The sequence below is a fragment of the Peromyscus maniculatus genome, chromosome 2 (assembly GCF_049852395.1).
Source record: "Peromyscus maniculatus bairdii isolate BWxNUB_F1_BW_parent chromosome 2, HU_Pman_BW_mat_3.1, whole genome shotgun sequence".
Taxonomy (NCBI): Eukaryota; Metazoa; Chordata; class Mammalia; order Rodentia; family Cricetidae; genus Peromyscus; species Peromyscus maniculatus.
The window spans coordinates 14,478,596-14,498,778 of record NC_134853.1 but is presented as its reverse complement, the minus strand read 5'-3'; the positions used below and the strand labels follow the sequence as shown (position 1 = coordinate 14,498,778).

The 20,183-nt window shown below is 38.5% G+C and overlaps 1 long non-coding RNA gene across 5 annotated transcripts in view; it reads right to left on the bottom strand.

The window, feature by feature from the left end:
* Positions 1-6,461: 6,461 nt before the first annotated feature.
* The window catches only part of LOC143271798 (uncharacterized), a 79,905-nt gene continuing 66,183 nt past the window's right edge, over positions 6,462-20,183 (bottom strand). For 2 of the 5 annotated variants that reach the window (XR_013048946.1, XR_013048947.1), the window contains 2 exons: positions 10,857-10,908; positions 8,462-10,019 (listed from right to left, as the gene is read on the bottom strand). This is a non-coding gene — a long non-coding RNA (uncharacterized LOC143271798). Of the gene's footprint in view, positions 8,291-8,461; positions 10,020-10,856; positions 10,909-20,183 lie in introns of those variants that run through there. The other 3 variants (XR_013048950.1, XR_013048948.1, XR_013048949.1) reach the window with 3 other exon arrangements.

Here is a 20,183-nt window from a genome sequence, read left to right as displayed (position 1 = left end):
ATACATTTATATTTACTGTTATAATACACATTCTATTTACTATGATTATTGATGTAGTTGGAACTTTCTGCCATCTTATTTTCTGTTTGCTGTGTGTCTTCATTTATGGTTCTTTTTCATTTAACAAAGGTCTAAAAGGAACACATGAGGTACATAAAATTTTCTCATTATATTTCTTTATCCTATCTTTTTAGAACTAACTGATGTGATTTCTACTTCTCCATACATGGTTATGCTAAAATGTGTAATATTGAAATTACAAGTTAGAAGTTTCTTTCTTTACCTTGTTTTTCAACAAGAGACTTTACAACTTTTATCTCTATGAGCCCTGTTCCACATTTCACACCTCTACTGTGTGGAACTTCTAGCTCAACAGTTTGTCTATTCCAAAATATAGACATCAGTTTTGTATATTCTCATTACAAGCAAAGTTCTGTATTCTTGCTTGTTTTACTGCAGTGTTTACACACAAAGTTTTTTTTTTCTTATTTTAATCTTGTACTTCATACACGGTCTAGGAAAAAATATTTCCAGTTATATCAATTATATCTTCTTTTCCATGTTCCTTAAGTGAATTTGGGATATTTGTGATCATATTCTTCATCTTCATTTTTGAAGAGCAGTAGAAACATAAGATTTTTACTCCTCGCTATAAAAATATTCTATTGATTTTATTCGTGTGTAGATACATTTCCCTATGGTCTTTAAATATCTCTTTCCTTTTGGAATTCTGTTGGGAAACAAAGAAGCCTTAAAGTATTTATTTCACTTTCATTTTTATCTGATTAAGGCTTTATTTTGTTTCTTTCTTTTTTTTTTTTTTGTTTTGTTTTATTTTTTTCAAGACAGGGTTTCTCTGCGGCGCGCTCCTCGGCCAGCGAGGAAGAATGACCACCACGCGAGGATTCTTCTCAGATCACACTTTATTGGAGCGCCTCTTGGTTAAGGGAGAGCGGGAGGTGAGGGGCCCCGAGGACTAAAATGCAGCTGCTTATATAGGAATCAGGCAAACGTGCCGTACTGTGATTGGGTCCCGCCAGAATGCTAGCATGGGGAACCACGGGATAGGCTGAGGACATGGAGTCAATTACCATACTTGCGCATGCGCGGACCTTAGGACATGTAGTCCTAGGAGCATAGCTAATTATGGAGTTGTTTACAGCTAGGCTACCAGGAAGTTGGCGCCATCTTAGAATAGCGGCTCCCTACATTTCTCTGTGTAATTTTGGTGCCTACCCTGGAGCTCACTCTATAGACCAGGCTGGCCTCAAACTCACAGAGATCCACCTGGCTCTGCCTCCTGAATGCTGGGATCAAAGGCGTGTGCCACCATCGCCCGGCTGATTAAGGTTCTATTATGAATCTCCCAGACAAGGATCCATGTCTTTAATCAATTGTAGAAAATCTTAATCTTTGTCTCTTTAAGTAATTTCTTTTTCTTAGTTCTTGTCTTTGGGAAGCATTATCACATACTTGATATATTTTCATTACATGTTCCCTTAATTTCCTCGTAAAATATTGTACATGCTAATTTCTGATATATTCTATGCCACAACCTTTCTCTTTCACCATGGTTTACCTCTTCATGTATTTTAGTTTTGACTGTGAACTTATATACATAAAACTTTTCTGTGGATTTTTCACCTAAACTTTTTCAGGGCATCTCTGGTTTTCTGCCTACGTAGTTTATCATGCTATTTTATGCTGCTGTTTTCAATTTGTCCTTTCTGTTTCATTTTACTGAAAAATCTTATACATGTCATATTTTGTTTCCTAAATCAACACAAGTAGTGTAAATCTGAATGCCAAACCAATGTGGTTACGCTTTCTTGGTGGAGATGTTTTTACTGTCTGTTTACTCACTGTGTGCACCAGCCAACACACACAAACTTCCTGGCCTTCTACCTTCATCCACAGGACAATATTCTGATGTTGTTGATGGGACCTACCTTATTTTAACAGCATTTTTGATTTCCCACTGTGCTCAGGAGATTCATTCACATTGCCCTTCTCCTTGCCTAGCCCAAGACTAGTCTCTTCAGAAAGTTTTCTATTTTGATTTGTTCTGTAGGGAAGACTGGATTTCAGTTCTATTTTTAACACTCAAGGAAGCCCTTCCATTAAAGTTAGCACATTTTAAGTGGTTCAATACATTTTATCAATAGAAATGGACTGTGTGCAGTGGGTACTCAGGGGGAAATTCTGCATTATTGTCAGAAAGACAAAGTAAAAATTTAACTCCAACTTCATTGTTGACAAGAATTCCTTAGGGAATAATTTTAATTTGCAAAGAAGTTGTAAATGCTTCTGTAATGTTTCAATAAAACATTAAAATAATGTTTTAAAATAAGATATGACCTGCACATTTCTCCAATTGGAAAATTTATCAGAATTTCTTATATTTTGAATTGTGAGCCTAACCTTTAACAACTGAGCTATCTCTCTAGCCCTTATTGAGAGTTCTTATGTGGCCTGCTGTGTGATCATCTAGTAAGGGAATCAAGGAATTATAGTCTAACTAAGTAACCTATCATGGTCTACAGATTATTTATTCCATATAAATAATCACTCTTCAAAAACTGCAAGTAGTGGCAATATCTCTAAATGATCACTGAACCTTGTTTCTTCTCAACCTTTCTCTGTTTCTGCTTTGTCTGTATTAACTCCCCTGAGTTTGGGTGATAGAGCTTGGTTCTGTACATCGTGGCTGTGAGTGAATGCTTCATCTTTCTTCCTATCACTACTAAGCTTTGGAATTGTATTTCAATGTATACTGACAGTCCTGCTTTTTATCTAGCTGAGTTTTGCTAAGTTTATCTTTTATATTTTACATCTCTGTCATTTTTGTTTCTGTATCATGAACAGTTAGATCTTTAGAGCAGTGCAATTTTAATATTTCTGGGTTACAGTGGGCTTAATTAAGTTTCTTTTTGTTTCTGGATGTAAGTGAAATGTTCAATCATCTACATAGCACCGTGTTTCATACTCTCTTTGTTCTGTGCCATTTCTTACTATCACTAGTTCCGTATATGGGCATTTTCTTTGTTTGGTTTCTGTAGTAATTTATAAGCCACACAACTTTTCATGTCTACACTGATTACATACACACTAGCATTTTTTATTAATAAATGTTATTCATTGACAACTTCAGATAAGTGTACAATGAGTTCTGGTTTCTCTTCCAGCCCCCACCTCTCTTCCTTTCCACTCGTATAATCTCTGTTTCTTCCTTGTAAATTACTTTTTGACAGTCATTACTTTTTGTTTTGTTCTGTGTCCTACAGAGTCTAACTGGGTCTTAATGTATGTATGTATGACCCTGGACTTGGAACTATCCACTGGAGTCTTGTGGGCTCACCAGTCAAGACATAAGTGGGTAATTACACCTCTCCCTCTCCCAGAACCTGTTAGTTGCCAGTAGATCAGCAGTAAGTGGGAAGACCCCCATAAGCCCTTCCCATCCATATCTGTCCGTCACATGGGTCCAACGCATGTGGGCCCAGTGTCAGGAACACAGAAGCTATGGGTTCGTGATAAATTTATTGTAATGTAAACTTCATCTGAAGTACTCACCATCAGTTCAGAAATAACATCCAATGGCTTCCCTTATTAAAAAAATGAGGAATAAGGAAGTTTTCCTTCTCTTCTTCTGGCCACCAAACCCACCTCCCATCAGTACTTGTGGGTTGGGAGGGCTGGGAATAAATAGTGTCTTCTGGACTTGAAGAGCCTGTTGAACTCATGAACTCACAGCATCTGCTGTTTCCTGTGCAAGACCGAGCCAGTAAACATTCCAGGACGGATGGAGGAGGGGCTCATGAGCTTCCATCTCTACTGAGGAACTACCAACAGTTGATGGCTGCTAAGGAGGGGGTGGGTCAGTTTTCTTTTAGTATATCATCCCTGTGTATACAGATTGTGTATACAGTCAAAATTAACTGGACTCTATGAGTGATATATAAAACAAAAGAGAATATGAAATTGGGAGGAGAATGTGGGGATTCAGTTATATAGAAAACAAAAGAAAACATGAAGGAGGAAAAGGATCCACGAGGAATTGGAGGAAGGCAGTCAGGTGTGAATATAATTGAAATGCATACATTTTGTTTATACGTATATATGTGTGAAATGTATACATCTATGGAATTCTCAAAGACTAGCTAAAAATACCGTATTTAAAAAGATAATGTGTTTTGCTGTGGGATGTTCTGTATGTCCTGTGGGAGCCCATTCTTGGGTTCCTCGTGGCTTTACCCAGCAGGTCCGCATAGAGAATAATTAGGACCACGGGCCTGAGTGCAGGAGTCTGAAATGGTCTGCACTTGGCTGTGCTGGGGGATGGTCTGTATGTCAAGTTGCTCTGATTGGTCAATAAATAAAACCTGATTGGCTGTGGCTAGGCAGAAAGTATAGGCAGGACTAACAGAGAAGAGAAATAAAAGAACAGGAAGGCAGAAAGAGACTGCCTGGAGCCGCCACCAGGACAAGGAAGATGTAAAGTACCGGTAAGCCACGAGCCACGTGGCAAGGTATAGATTTGTGGAAATGGATTAATTTAAGATGTAAGAAAAGTTAGCAAGAAGCCTGCCATGGCCATACAGTTTGTAAGCAAAATAAGTCTCTGTGTTTACTTGGTTGGGTCTGAGCGGCTGTGGGACTGGCGGGAGACAAAGATTTGTCCTGACTGTGGGCCAGGCAGGAAAACTCTAGCTACAGTGTTTGGACGGCTGACCATTAGTTTGTGGCCACTCTGGGCTACATGATATATTCCAAGCCAGCCTAGGCTGTACACTCAAACACTGTTTCATTAAAAACAAAAAACAAAACAAACAAACAAAAAAAAACTACATAGCTGACTGACTGAAATAATCTGGATTCTCAGGTCCAGTCTAGCTTTAATACATTCTGCATGTTCCCTTTAAAGGATTTTGTTTTATATTTATAAGAAAAAATTCAGCTATTTATTAACTAAAATAAATACTTCAACTAGTTTCAATCTTACTGTCTCACTTTCTCCATAACTTCCTTGCTTTTGTGATGTGTGTTCTAATTAATTGATTACTCAACTGGCAAATTGCATCCCTTGGGAGTGATTGTAGGTAGTGTGTTTTCTGAGTTTTTGCATGTAAGAAATAGCTCTCCCGCAGACAAAGCACATTACCAAAAATTTGGTGCATAGAGGACTTTTTAATAGTTAACATATTTTCTCAAAAACAAAACAAAACTCTGTTTCTCCTCGGATGCTTAGTCATGGAGGGAGGAGCACGTACATTGTCAACATTTAAATAACTACAGTTATTAGGGAAAAGTCTTAGGTAAGGCATTTAGTTGTCCCTAGGTAAATGAGAGCAGCAGAGAGAAACTTACCTACTTCAAGCAGGAGTTTGCCTTCCTTGCATTTCTCCCAGGTTAACCTCCAGCAAAGAAGCTAGCCAGCCGGCAGCAGAGAGAAGGCAGGCTCCACAGGGTCCTCCACATCAGGAGCCAGCTCCATCTTGCCCTTTCTTTGCATGTTTTGACAAACCAAGCCACAACTGGTCCTACAATTCTCTAATTTTCCAATAGAGCCCCAAATGGTATGTTCAAAAAGGAGACAAGGGATCAAATTGTCTGTCCTGAGAAAGACTGAAAGTGTCCCATAATGAAACATATTCTCTAAGTCGTCCATACATTCTGCATGTTCTCTTTAAAGAATTTTGTTTTATATTTATAAGAAAGAATTCAGCTATTTATTAACTAGAACAAACACTTCAACTAGCACCTTTCCCCAGTGAACCATCTTGGTGGCCCAAAGAGGGGACTTTTGAGCTCAGTTAAGTTATCTGATACAAAATCTCCGTTGCTTAAAATTAAGATGGCTCCTATTCCACACCATACAATGTCAGCTCCTTTTTACATGGTAATAGCTGACTTGTCTCTTTTGAGAGACCAACTACCTATGTAACCTGGCTGGTCTCAAAACAGGGTTCTCATTTCTAGTGTTGTAATGACTGATGTATACCACCATGTTCAGACCCTAAGTACCCTACTCATCATTAGGCATGCACTTTCGATTTTTCTGCTACTCATATTCATTAAAAAGGTGATATACTCCACCAATGAGCTACAGAGAGAAGCAAGAGAAACCAAAGAATGTGGTTTGTCTTTCATGCATTTTAGTAAGTATTAGTGTTTCTACAATATTTTTCTAGTCAATGTGAACTTATTTTTAAAATATTGTTCTTTATTCTAATTCATAAAATGCCTATAAAATCCAGGAAGAATAAAATTTTTTGGAAACTCACTCTATTTTCTTTACTTTCAAAAGTATGGGCTAAAAATTTTCTGATTTAAGTTTTCTGATTTAAGTGCACCACCAGCACTTAGGAGGCAGAGGCAGGCAGATCTCTGTGAGTCCAAGGCCAGCGTGGTCTACAGAGTGAGCTCCAGGAAAGGTTCAAAGCTACACAGAGAAACCCTGTCTTGAAAAAAAACCAAAAAACCAAAACAAACAAACAAAAAAATTCTGATTGAAATCTGGTCACGACAGTTCTGTCCTCTTTATAAGCCATTTGTTTTCTTCCTGTGATACTTTCTTTAGCCTCTTCAATGTTAGCCCAGTTTGTTTGCCTTATATGATGATTGTGTCCATAGTCCTTTATCAGTAAACAGTTATTTAATGCTTATTTACATCCAGAGCCTTTTCTAAGCATTCTGCGTTTACTACCTCACTCCATTTCATATCAGGCCTTCAAGTGCCATGGCTCCCTTTCAGGGGATGGGAAAAACCTCAGATTCTGTTTATTAATGCATGGAACAAGTGGATTTCTTATGTAAGCATTCTAGGTTGGTGATGGGAAAACTTAATCGTTGCTATGGAAATGTTGAGTTTTAGTGGAAAATTGTGCTACAAAAAGTGTTTTGTTAAAATAAATACTATTATACACTCTATTTTAAATAATATGGAAAAACCAAAAAATGTTAGCCCCATTAACCCCCGTTACAAACTATATTTCCAGTTTTAATAAGTAAACTGAAGCATGGAAACTGAGTAACATGTCTGATATAATTGGGCAAGCAGAGGAGTTAAATTTTAACTCCCAGCAGATAAGTTCCAGGGTACACGTTACTGTCATCATGCTAAAAATGGAAGTAGGAGAGCACAGGCAAGCCTCTGCTCGGCAGCCACCACGAGTGATATTTCTTCATGTGCCTCAGCAGCCTTGAGAGTTCTGAATTTTGCATGCAGCTCATCTCATTAAGAGTAACTATGCTTTATGCACTTTTGCTCAGGCTTTTAAAAATGTATCACAAAAGATGAAAACCACTGCCTCCAAGACAAGTCAAAATGAATGCTTATAGCATTTTCTCCTTTGGGAAGGATGTTTTCTAAGGAGTGCATTATTTATTTGTGAGAGTGTGACAAAGCTGGGACACTGAGCAAAACATTTTCATGGAATTATTAAATCTGAAATAAAAAGCATAAAAACATAAACATGAAGAAATTGCTTTCTGTAAGACACTCTTAAACCCTAGTTTTATTAAGGTCTGATTGCATACATCCTCAGCATTAATGAAGAGTTGTTTATTTTTAAATGTGAAATAAACCCTAGTGATTCAATGCACTATTAAAAATGACACTGGAAATCTGTTTTAACATTTTTTAATTGTATTTCCTTACCTTTCCTTAGTGTTTCTTTAAACACTTTATTAGTCATGGGCTGCCCCCTGTGGTAGGCAGAGGAGGCAGCACTCATGTGTCTTTACTAGAGCAGAGTATGAATCTGTTTCCCAAAGTGCACAAAACTAGGCCTCCGGCTGTTTCTGAAGGTACAGCAGAGGTAATGGCGGACAAACAGGTGCTGAAGAAACTCCAAACAAGCCACGGACTGCAAGGCCTGACTTGCATGCTCATGGGTATCTGTTACTGCAAACGGCAAAGCAGCTGGTCCAGGGAGCAATCTCAGTGAAGTAGGCCTACTGACTTCGTTTGTAGCTGATAGACGTTATCATTCCTTAGACTCCGAAGTTGCAAAGTCAGTGAGCTCATTCGGCTACTAGAAGGCCAGCATTGACTGAGCCATTAAATACATATTTGTTGGAGAATACCTGTGCTTGGTGCAGAAAAATTCAAAATGGTAAGTTGACATATTTCATATTTTACTTTATTTGAAAATAGCCTTTATTTATCCACATAGTGATCAACACATGATTATTATGTAATTATACAAATATCAAAGGAATACTCTGTCTAAAATGTTGATATTCAGGTGGTGTCTTCATGGAAAACTTTTGTGGAAATACTGCACATCTATAAGCAGTTTCAGGAGAATAAGAAGTTAAAAGAAAGAAAAGAAGGATGATTCTGTCAATACTGACTTGGAATGAATCAGTTTCACCTCTATTCATTATTCAAAATTCATTTTTCTACTGAGACAACATTCTAGTAATTGTAGTGAAATTCCATTGACTTCAACTCAGGTTGAGAGTTAAAATAGCTGACTTTTATTAAGCGCAATGGTAAGGAGCAGGCCAGCCTGCAGCTGTGTGAAGCAATGGTTGACAATATGTCAACCCAGCAGTTCAGAGTCCTGGATCAGCTCCCAGGCTTCACTCATCTGCTCTGTGACCTTGGATAATTTGCTTAACCTCTGTGCACAACAGTTTTTCACAGCCACAAAACATGATTGATGACATTACTGTGTGAAAAAAAAAATTGGGACACTTGACAGCGGGATGCAGAAGCAGTTGACAAACAGAATTCTTTCAAGAGCTGTCCTTCCCTAGGGTTGTGCTACTGCCATAGGTGTCCTTATCACAATAGATAGGAGATAAGAGGAAATTCTCTGAGATAATGGATATATTTACTTATACTTACTACCTTAACTACTGTGGTAACAGTATCATGATGAACACATAAGTCTATATAATGAGGGATGGGGAGAGAGAGAGAGAGAGAGAGAGAGAGAGAGAGAGAGAGAGAGAGAGCACACCAGAAAGCCACAGGGACACGGTGACTGAAGTTTACTTACAAGGTGCTTAGCAATCAAAGAAGGGTATTTCTGGGAGGTCCAGAGCTCTCGATTATGAAAGATAGCCAGCTCTGCCTGCAGGAAGCAGTTGGATAACATCCTTCCTCATGCACTGTGTAAATAATATTTGTGGAAAAATTTTGAAACACTTGATTCTCCATGGGAGAAAATGAAATTGCAGATGATGGAAGGAAACCACCTGAGAATATCATGTTCACCCTATTTGTCAAACATGTATTAGGCTGACATTTCCAAATATGAAAAAGATTTATAACTCTAAAACCCCAGGACTCTTCTTAAATATTTAATAATAAAACCTGGCCAGACAAGCAATGTATCAAAATAAATAAATATGGAAAGGAAGAGATGCGACAAACCCTCAATTTGGGGGTTACAGAAAAAAAAATATATGTGGATAAAGATCATCAATTTGAAGACTAAAAATACACCTGTAAGATCTAGGATCAAAAAGAAGTATGGAAGAAAATACTTTTGAAGCAAGAAATTGATGAGCCTCAACAATCAAATTGTAAAATTAAAATACCAGAAACACTCAAACTATGACAAAAATCAAAATCATGCAAAAAATAGTCTATTCTATAAGAACTGTTAATCAAAATGATGTGGCACATGTATCAGGAGAAGACCTTAGACACCTTCTGGGTGAAAAGAATCATGGAACCCAATGGCATGGAATGGATTGGGCTTTTAATTGTCAAGCATAAGATTCATAAAGTTGCCACTTACTTCAGTCATATTTCTTTTTCAGAATCCATAGATTTGGAGGCTCCCTCTGGTGGTTGAATAAAATATAATTTTACGTTAGACATATACAGTTTTCAGTAAAATAAAAGGCTATTGAAATAAATTCCCCTTGTATAGTCTTTTCTTTTTCAGGAGGTGATGCCCACTGAAACATGAGGACAGCAACGGCAATAGTGGTGACACCGATGTGTTGGAGCTTCTTCTACTCTGACTCATACCGATTTGGTGGTGACTGAAAAGAACCTGGCAAAATAAACAAAGAAGATAAAAATAGTTAGAATAAACATTTTTAAAGTGGAAAATATTCTACAAAGAAAACAAAACTAATAATAACTTTCTGAGGCTCACAAACAAGACAAAACCTATGGCCTCAAGAATAATAGAGACTAGTGAAATTTTCACTACTGTAATCAACATGTTGTGTGGGTGTGTTTATTGTTTAGATCACTTCTTTCTGTTACCACCAAGCAAAGATAGAATTTCTTTAAAAGAGAAATCATCCCATGAGAGTTTCTTTAATGAGAATATTTATATATCCATCATTCTTTCTAAGTTAAAAAGAATTCTTTCCTATAAAAGAATGGCTCTTGCTTTGGCTCAATCTCAGACCTTCTCTCCTTTCCACTAAATTTTGATGGGCTCTTGTATATTCAGATTCGTTATGCAATTGGGGTGAGAGTCCTTTCCCCCAGAACACTGAGAGGATCTGACAGATCTCTAATGATAAAATGAAGGAACATCAGAAATTCCTAACCCTGCCAGGACTCTTTATCAAGTCCGTTTTCTCTGTTGGTGTTTAAATGTATTGAACAGTATTAAGTGTAGTGTAGACAATATGCTAGCTGGTTTTCTAATCCCTTGATACAAACCTACACATCTCTGGGAAGAAGGAGTATCAATTTGAAGAATTGCATTCATCAGGTGAGTCTGTGGATTTGTCTGTGGGACATTTTCGCGGTTGCTAAACGATGTAGAATGACCAAGTCAACTGTAAATAGTGCCATCCCTGGGTCAGAGGATATGGGCTGTATAAGGAATGTAGCTGAGCAATCCAGGGGGACAAGCCAGTAAGCAGCATACCTGCTTCAGACTCCTTCTTCAGGTTCATGTCTCAGCTTCCCTCGATTGTAACCTGAAAGCAAAATAAAGCCTTCCTTCCCCAATTTGTTTCTGTCAGTGTTTTATCACAGTAACTGAAAGCATACCACAATGAAGGTGTCCTCAAAGCAGCGTTGGTAAGACAATGGATCTTATTTTCAGAAACTCTTCAGACTTGGGGCGTCTAGTACTTATGCCAAATATTCACCAAATGCTTCATGGTTCCTTTTCTTTTCTTTTCTTTTCTTTTTCTTTTTTTTTGAGACAGGGTTTCTCTGTGTAGCTTTGCGCCTTTCCTGGAGCTCACTTGGTAGCCCAGGCTGGCCTCGAACTCACAGAGATCCGCCTGGCTCTGCCTCCCGAGTGCTGTGATTAAAGGCGTGCGCCACCAATGCCCGGCTCATGGTTCCTTTTCATTCACCAATGAACTCAGGGACACCATGAAGAAAATGAGTCACACTCATTTCCTATCTTCCATATTGAAATCAATTTTTTGCTATACATTAGCAACTACATTTTTTTCCAAAGGGGAATTTTCTCCTTTTTAGAAAAACTAAATTATTAGCTCAGATTTTGAGGATAGTTTTCAGAATTTGATTATTCTCAGAAATTATCAAACAGTTGTGAAAAGAAAAGAAAATTGGCCCAGACTTCTACTGTCATGTATGTTTACATAAGGATATCTGCTGACGTATTCATTCTTACATAGCCAGGGCTATTTTAAAGAGAAAAACAGAAGAAAAAAAAAGATTATCCTCAAAAGTCAAATCATGTAAACTGGGCTCCTTCTTTGGAATGTTCCCCTACTTGTGAGCTGAGTGGTGTGATAACGTCTTCACAAGTATTCATTGAACTATTTATTACATAATCGAGGATGGTATTGAGAAATACCCCACATCCTGAATGTTGCCAAGCTTTAAGGAGGCAGCCATCAGATAACACGAACCTACCCTGAAGAAGCTATCTTCATATTTCTGCCCTCCTATACTTACAGTGTTGCTTTACAAATGCTTCCAAAGGACGCCTTTAGAGCAATGTCCGCAAGAGAAGAAAATATAATCTCTGTTCAACTAGCATTAGAATGTGCTTCAGATTCGACCATCCCACGTAGGAAGGAAGAAAGAGGAGGAAAAGGAAGTAAGGGAAAGATGGAGGAATGGGAGTGGCAGGGTGGAAGATGAGAAGACGGAAAAAAAAGGAGAATGAAAAGGAAACAACTATAGGAACTCTGTTTTATATAGCTCTCAAGCACGTTTCACAAGGAAATTCATCCTCCTTATTTCCTCTGCCTATAAATACTCAGGAATTGACATTTGACAGAGCATACTTGGAGTAAGACATCTTAATAGAATTTATATAAATAGAGCAGTTAAAAGAATAATTAAAAGGAGTAGCTCTGTGTGCTTTTTAATGTATATATTATAAATGTGTATGTATTAATATGTGTTATGATGTGTATATACTTATAAATCATTGGTTTTACACAATTGACCATTCTTTCATGTTTGTGTAATGGCTTGATAGATATCCACTAGATCTCATTTCTGCCTGCATATATTAGTCATCCAAGAAGCAAAAAAGAAAAAAAAAGAAAAAAACAAGCTGGAGAGATGGCTAAGTGGTTAAGAGCACTTGCTCTTCATGCAGAGGAATTGGGTTTGGTTCCCAGTACCAACTCAGGAGGTTCACAACTACCCATTACTTCAGTTCCAGAGGATCATACACATACAGAGAGAGAGAGAGAGAGAGAGAGAGAGAGAGAGAGAGAGAGAGAGAGAGAGAGAGAGAGAAGAGTAAATGAGCTATCAAGAGAGACAGACAGAGATAGAGACACAAAGACACAGAGACAGACACATACATGCAGACACTCACCTAGACACATGAAACAAAAATAATAAATATATCTTTAAGAAGATACCTAAGCCTCACACAGAGATTCTGTTGTCAATACTTTAGAGTAAGGTCAACTCCAACTCCTGATATTTAGAAGGACCTAAGCAGTCAGAAGTTGAAAACTCTAAGCAAGTAGTCATAGGGTCCCTCCCTTTATCTCATCTCCTTGTTTCCTTCTTATGTCCTTCCATTTATTGCCCAGAATTGCAGTGGAGGACACTTCACCATTCCTCTCATTCACTAACACCTAGATTAATGGAGTAAGCATAATGGTGGCAAAAAGAAGTGTAAGAAGACAGGCGTATCCAATAGCATCCCCAGTCCCTAGGACTCTGATTTCCTTCACTGGTGGGTCTTGAGAGTGTGAGCAGAATGCACAAAGTTTGCTGTGGAGAAATTCATGAAGTCAAGTGAAACATCTGTATTTAACTAGATAAGGTTTTGTCTCCTTCAGGACCCTGCCAGGGCTACCATATACCAGCATTATGTATTCACATAATGATGCCAGGAAGGATGTACTAAGAGCCCAAGCTCTAGATTGACTTCTCTCTACAGAGGACATGATTTTTGTTAGAAAGCTGATTCCTACTCTCTATCCTACCTAGTTTTTCTACTGAGTTACTAGTTGTCCACCAGAACTTGAAGGCTTTCTGGACTCCAGTTTCATGTCTGGCTCCAGAGAACACATGTAGCTCTTGCTAGTCTCTTCCTTTGTATACCTAGCCCTTATAAAGAAGTCCTACCCCAAGACTTGTCTATCCAGGGTTCACTGGAGATCTAGGCCTCAACTTTCTAATGACAATTTGAACCAGACCATTAAGGACCCATCTGGAGGGTTGGGGGCAGTATTGCTTTGTATTCATACTTCCAGACAAGGAAGAAGACACCCTATGGTGGCCTTCTACTAAGCCAGTCTTGACAGAAAGGTCAGTGTCCCTGTACTTGATTCTGACTCATATTCTGTCTTTAATCACAAACTCAGAAGGCCCAGCTCCAAAGTTGTAGTTGAAACTATGGACATTCATGGGTATAACTCTGGATTCTTTCTACAAAAACAAAACAAACCAAAACATAAAACAAAACCATTGAAATCAAATGTGAGAAAAATATCCTATAGACTATGAGCTCCATACCTTCCCTTGCAACAAGTCTGTGCCTGGGCCTCTAGACTGTTGATGAATTCCTTTGAGATGTAGGTGCCAGAAGCCATGCCCCACAGTGCTAGTGTCCTACATGATTGCTAAATCAGTGCCAATGGAGCCCTTCCAGACTTTACTATTTGTACCCTCTAGACCTATTACCCAAGCTGACCCTAAGGCTTCTTGAGGCACAGCTAGGGTAGCAAGGAACTGCATACAACTGTAGGTAGGATATCCCTGAGGCCATGAAACTAGACAACAAGTCCACAGATAGCACCCAGGTCCATATTCCAGAGCCATTCTGCCCTTCTTGATCACTGGACCTCTGAGAGTTGAAGGCAGCCTTCAAAACCTCTGAATTACTGCAGGATATTTTTGTATTATCTTGATGAAGAACACCTAGCTTACTTTTACTCATGCTTATTCACTTATCAAAGGGCAGCTTGGCCACATCATCTCCTCTTCTTTGTTTGCTTTTAATGATGAATTTCATATCTGTATTATTTTGTTCTCTCTCATTTTACTGTAATCACCTACAAGAAGGCTGTGGGTCCTTGAATATTCTGCTTAGAAGTTTCTTACAGTAAATATTCCAGCTCCCTAATGTTAAGCTTCTCCTTCCACAAAGCCTTCAGGCATGGGCATAATTCAGTCAAGTTCTATGCTACTTTATGATAAGGATGGCTTTTATGGAAGTTTCCAATACTTGTTCCCCATTTCTGATGGGTAGCATCAGAATGGGTGGCACTGTTTATATTTCTCCAAATGTTACATAACATCTAAGGAAATTGAGCCTTTCCCTGTGGCTCTTCTCCTTTTCAAAGAATTTGCCAGCAGCATTCCCTTTAATGAGACTTTCTGGCAATATAGACCTTTTCTTTTAAAAGAAAAATAACTTTAATCATTTCATACATGAGTACTGTGTTTAAATCATTCCACCCCCTCCACTTCTACTTCCTCTCATGTCTCCTTTAACTCCTCAAATTTATGACATCTTCCTCTATAATTATTACTGTTTTACACACACACACACACACACACACACACACACACACACACACACACACACCCTACTGAGCTCATTTAGAGTACTTATGTACTTATGTACTCTTATGTACTTGTGTTAATGGCTGACCACTTGAAATTGGATAACTTATCAGGAAGCTCATCTACAGGAAAGACCGATTCTCTCAAAAGCAACTATTGATTGCTTGTACATCCTCATCAAGGTATGAAGCTTTGTGAAATTCCCACTAACCATGATGACATTGTGGATTGATACTGCCATTATGCAAGTCTTGCTTAGCCAGCCATGTTGTATAGAGATTTCACGTATGCAGCTTCCCTGTCATGCCTATAAGACACTATCTAGCATCAGACATTCCAGTCATCTGGCTATTGCAATCATTCTATGCCCCCTTCCAGAATATCCTATGATCAGGGCAAAAGAGTATACTTTTAGCCAAGAAAAGGAGCTGAGCATATACTGCTCTAGCAAATGTATTTACTGATGACAAACCTACTCTAGAGATGATTAAATGAATCTTTTCTTGAGAACAGAGCCCTCATGGCCTAATCACCTCTCAACATTATTGAAGTAAGAGTTAAAGGAGTTAAAGACTTATTCTTTTAGGTCACCAAGCAGCTCCAAAATCATGACATGGAGACTTCTTACTAGTTTTGAATGTTCCGCCTAGCTTAAGCTTGTTTCTGGCTAGCTTTTTTTCTTTAACTTAAACTAATCTGTTTCTTTATTATCTACATTTTACCTTGGGGCTTTTTACCTTTCTTTCTGTATGCCTTAATTTCCTGCTTCCTCCAGTGTCTGACTGGCTTGGCAGCTGCCTGGTTTTTGGCCCTGGGCATGTCCCTCTCTTTCTGGCTCATTATCTTCTTTCTTCTTCTCTTGTTCTTTTTCTCTTCTATTTATTCTCTCTGCCTGCCAGCACTATCTATCCTTTCTCTGACTACCTATTGACCACTCAGCTCTTTATTAGACCAATCAGGTGGCTCAGGCAGGCAAAGTGAAACAGCAACACATGTTTGCATAATTAAAGTGATATTCTACAATAGGGTTTAAATGCTGAAAGCTGTAAGAGGACATTTAATCCTTCAGCTCTTACAGAGGACTCTGATTCAGTCCCCATCATACATGCCTGGTGGTTTATAACTTCACTTCCATGGAATGACTTGCACACATACAATAATAATAATAATAATCATAAAATTCCTTTAAAAAGAGAATTTCAAATTGCCCAGAACCACTTACCGAGATGTTCAACATCTGTAGCCACAAGGAAATGCAAGTCAAAACAATTCTGATATTTCACCTTATACATGTGAAAATGGCTAAAGTCAAAAACACATGTGACAGCTCATGCTGGAGAGGATGTGGAGCAAGCAGAACACTTCTCCACTGCTGGTGCAAGTACAAACTTGTACAGCCACTTTGGAAGTCAGTGTGGCGGTTTCTTAGAAAACTAGGACTCAATCTATTGCAAGATCCAGCATAACCACTCTTGGGCATATACACAAAGGATGCTCAATCATACCACAAGGACACTTGCTCAACTATGTTCACAAAAGCTTTATTTGTAATAGCCAGAAACTGGAAACAACCCGAGGTTCCTCAACTGAGGAATGGATAAGGAAAATGTAGTACATTTACACTATGCATTATTACTCAGCTGTTAAAAACAAGGACACCAGGAAATTTAAAGGCAAATGGATGGAGCTAGAAAAAAAAATCATCCTGAGTAAGGTAACCAAGACCAAGAAAGACAAACATGGTGTGTACTCACTCATAAGTGGATATTAGCTGGAAAATAAAGGATAACTATGTTACAATCCACGGACTTAGAGAGACTAGATAACAAGAAAGTTTCATGAAGGGACACCTGAGTCTCCCTGGGATGGGGAAGTAGAAGAGATTTCATGAGTGGATTGAGGGCAGATGAGGATGGGAACATGAGCGATCAGGTTGGGGAGGGGATGTAGGGAGGGAGTGCTGAGACTACTGGAAAGGGGAACATTTTGGGGTCAGGTAAAAATCTGTCTCAAGGGAACCTCCCAGGAATTTACAAGGAAGACCCCAGCTTAGACTGCTAGCAATAACAGATATATAGCCTCAAGTGGCCATTTCCTGTGACCAGATTGGTGCCTAGCCGAACTGTCATCAGAGAGGCTTCATCCATCAACTGGTGGAAACAGATGCAGCCCCACAGCCAAACATTAAGCAGAGTTCAGGGAATCCTGAGGAAGAGGGGGAAGAAGGATTGTAGGAGCCAGAGGGGCACCACAAGAAAATCCACAGAATCAACTAAGCTGGCCTCTTAGTTGCCTTACAGAGACTGAACTAAAAACGAGGGAGCCTGCATGGGACTGACCCTCTGCATATATGTTACAGTTGTGTAGCTTGGTCCTCTTGTGGGACTCCTAATGGTGGAAACAGGCTGTCTCTGACTATTTGCGGGCTTTTGAGACACTAGTCCCCATACTGGGTGGCCTTGTCCAGCCTTAATACATGGGGAGGTGCTTAGAGTTACTGCAACTTGCTATGCCATGTTCTGTTGATACTCATGGGAGACCTGCCCTTTCCTAAACAGAAACTGAGGATGAGTAGATTGGGGGGTGGGAACAGAGGAGGATGGGGTAGGGAAGGGATGGGAGGAGAGAAGGGAGGGAAAACTGTAGCTAGAATGCAAAAATAAATAGTGTATTTATTTTAAAATATATAAAATAAAACAAAAATAAGTCTTTAAAAATAAATAAATAAATAACTGCAAATTTGGATATATTAGTAAATTACAAAATAATACCATGATTCTCAATGCATCCATGTGTTATAAGAGTATCCTTTAAAACAGCCCGTCTATCAATTTCATTATAGGACAATGGGATATTTTTTCACAGTGCCTTTAATGTAATTTTGTTCTTGTTTTGTTTTGTTTTGTTTTGTATTGTTTTGTTTTGTTTTGAGACAGGGTCTCAATATGTAGCCCAGGCTGGCCTCAAACTCACAGAGATCTGTCTGCTTCTGCTTCCCAGGTGCTGGGATTAAAGGCGTGCACCAGCACTCCCAGCCCTTTAACGTATTCATGCAGTCACCCTACTTTATAAACTACAGGTAAGTGTATTATTTCCACCCACTGTTCCTTTTGTACCTATGGAGGATGATGAATTAAGCAAATCCTTCCGTATATGATACAAGGTATAAGCGTTTGCTGGGAGAGAAAGAGAAAAGGAGCATGAACAGGGGAAGGATTGTTTTCATGATTACCTTTGCAAGGCTAATTAATCTACAAAAGATCTATTCGTTCCTTATAACTGCTTTACCTACATTAGGAAAAACGATGCTGATAAATCAATACCTTCCAGAGTCTGTTCTGATAACTCATTCTTCACCTGTAATGCTTCATAGAAAACACTGAGGGGTTTGGATTTAAAATGAACTGTGAAATGCTGCACATTACAGCTGTCTTTTTAAAATGCAACGCTCTTTTGTGTATTGATGGTGTTGAATGTCCTCCAGTAAATAATCCTGATGTGAACCTGCTCTGGGTGACTTGGTTTGAGAAACTCATAAGAGGGAAGCCAACTTATCATTCCGACATCAAGTGTTCACAGATGTTTTGCTCATTGGAGTTCACATGAAAGAAAAAAAAATCAGTGACTTCTTGTGAAAACCACCTATCACATCTTCTCAGAAACTGAGACATGGTATCATAGATAAAACCCAGAAGAAATGCAGTTGAGAAAGAAATGTTTGTCAGTTCTGAAGGTAGTAAACACTGCCAACAAAATATTGCAGATTTTGGCATGAGTTATTATCAAATATAGTAAAAATAGAGATTATTGTGGAAAGGTTTTTAAAAAAGATGTACAACTTCCTTTCCTGAAAATATTCAGAAGTGAAACAAGGTTGTCCAATATTCAAAACAGGTGGGTCACTGGGGGACAGGGTAGAAAGGCAGCCTTGAGTAAGATGGATCTCTGCCATGGACTGTCTCTGCCCCAGGGTAAGTAAACATGAAAATGTGGACAGACTTTCCTCAGCACTCCTTAGTCTGTTGTCAGTGTTTGCTCAGTCAATCTTGATCTTCTCTTTTTAATAAAATTATTAATGCATATTAATTTTATAGATTAAATTGATAGGTTTCACTGCAGGTCTTGTCCCTTCTTTTCTCCTTTGGTCCTCACTCTCTCCTCTTCCCTCTCCCTCTCTGTGACTCTTTCTCCCTCTGTCTTTCTGTCTCTCTCCCTTTCTCTCCTTTTTCCTCTATCCCTCTCTATTCTGAGACAAAGTCTCACCTTGTCAATAAAACTGAGGTGCTCTATACAGCCCAGTTTGGCCTAGAACTGTGGATCCTCCTGCCCCAGCTCTGTGGTTACTAACTAGTCTGTATCAACATATATAGATCAATATTTCTTTGAAGTTACAGATTTTTTTCTCACATGACAGTGGCCAAAGTATTATCATATTCTAGGGTGAGAAAATTTCACAAACATACACACGTCGATTGTACAAGTTCCAGAAAAAAACCCTGGTCACCAGACCTAGCGACCTCATCCTGGGTCATGTATTCAGCCTTGCATTTCAGCTCTTCAGCTAACATAGGCGAATAATCCAGGATCAGTCCAGGACAAACAACCTTCCCACAGTGCTAACTTACCCATTTGAGAACTCACACAACTCATTAGAACTGAAATATGCTACATTTTCTATCTCACATACACACACGAGGGCAGAAAGAGGCAAAAGTAAAGCTTGTCATGGCCACAGCTCCTTCTCTGCTTTCCTTGGGTACAACATAACTAAACTTATATATAATTTAGCGGAATGCATTCAAAGGATAGACCAAGAAAATCAAATAGAGACCCATTACAACCTACTTATGCTACTAGGGGAAAAATATGTTATTTCACAGTCTTTTTTCTAAGAAGAAAAAAAGTTCACTTAAAAAATATGTCAGAAACCACAATATTCAAAACATAGCATATTCTATAAAAATTTTCTTTAGGGAAGGGAAGAAATTTTTAAAGACAGTCCATAGTGCTAAGAAAAGCACAAATCTACAGTATATAAACTACTACTGATTGGAATTCCCTTCATCTTCAATTCTCAGTAACGTTATTTTCTTCCTATAAGGTATCTTCCTTTTCCAGGCTTATATGTTTGAAAAATCTTTTAATGTGTTTCAAGGATCTAATTGTTGCAAAACAAATTAATAATAAAAGAAAATATGGGCAAAGCTGTTTTTTAACAACACGGTGATAG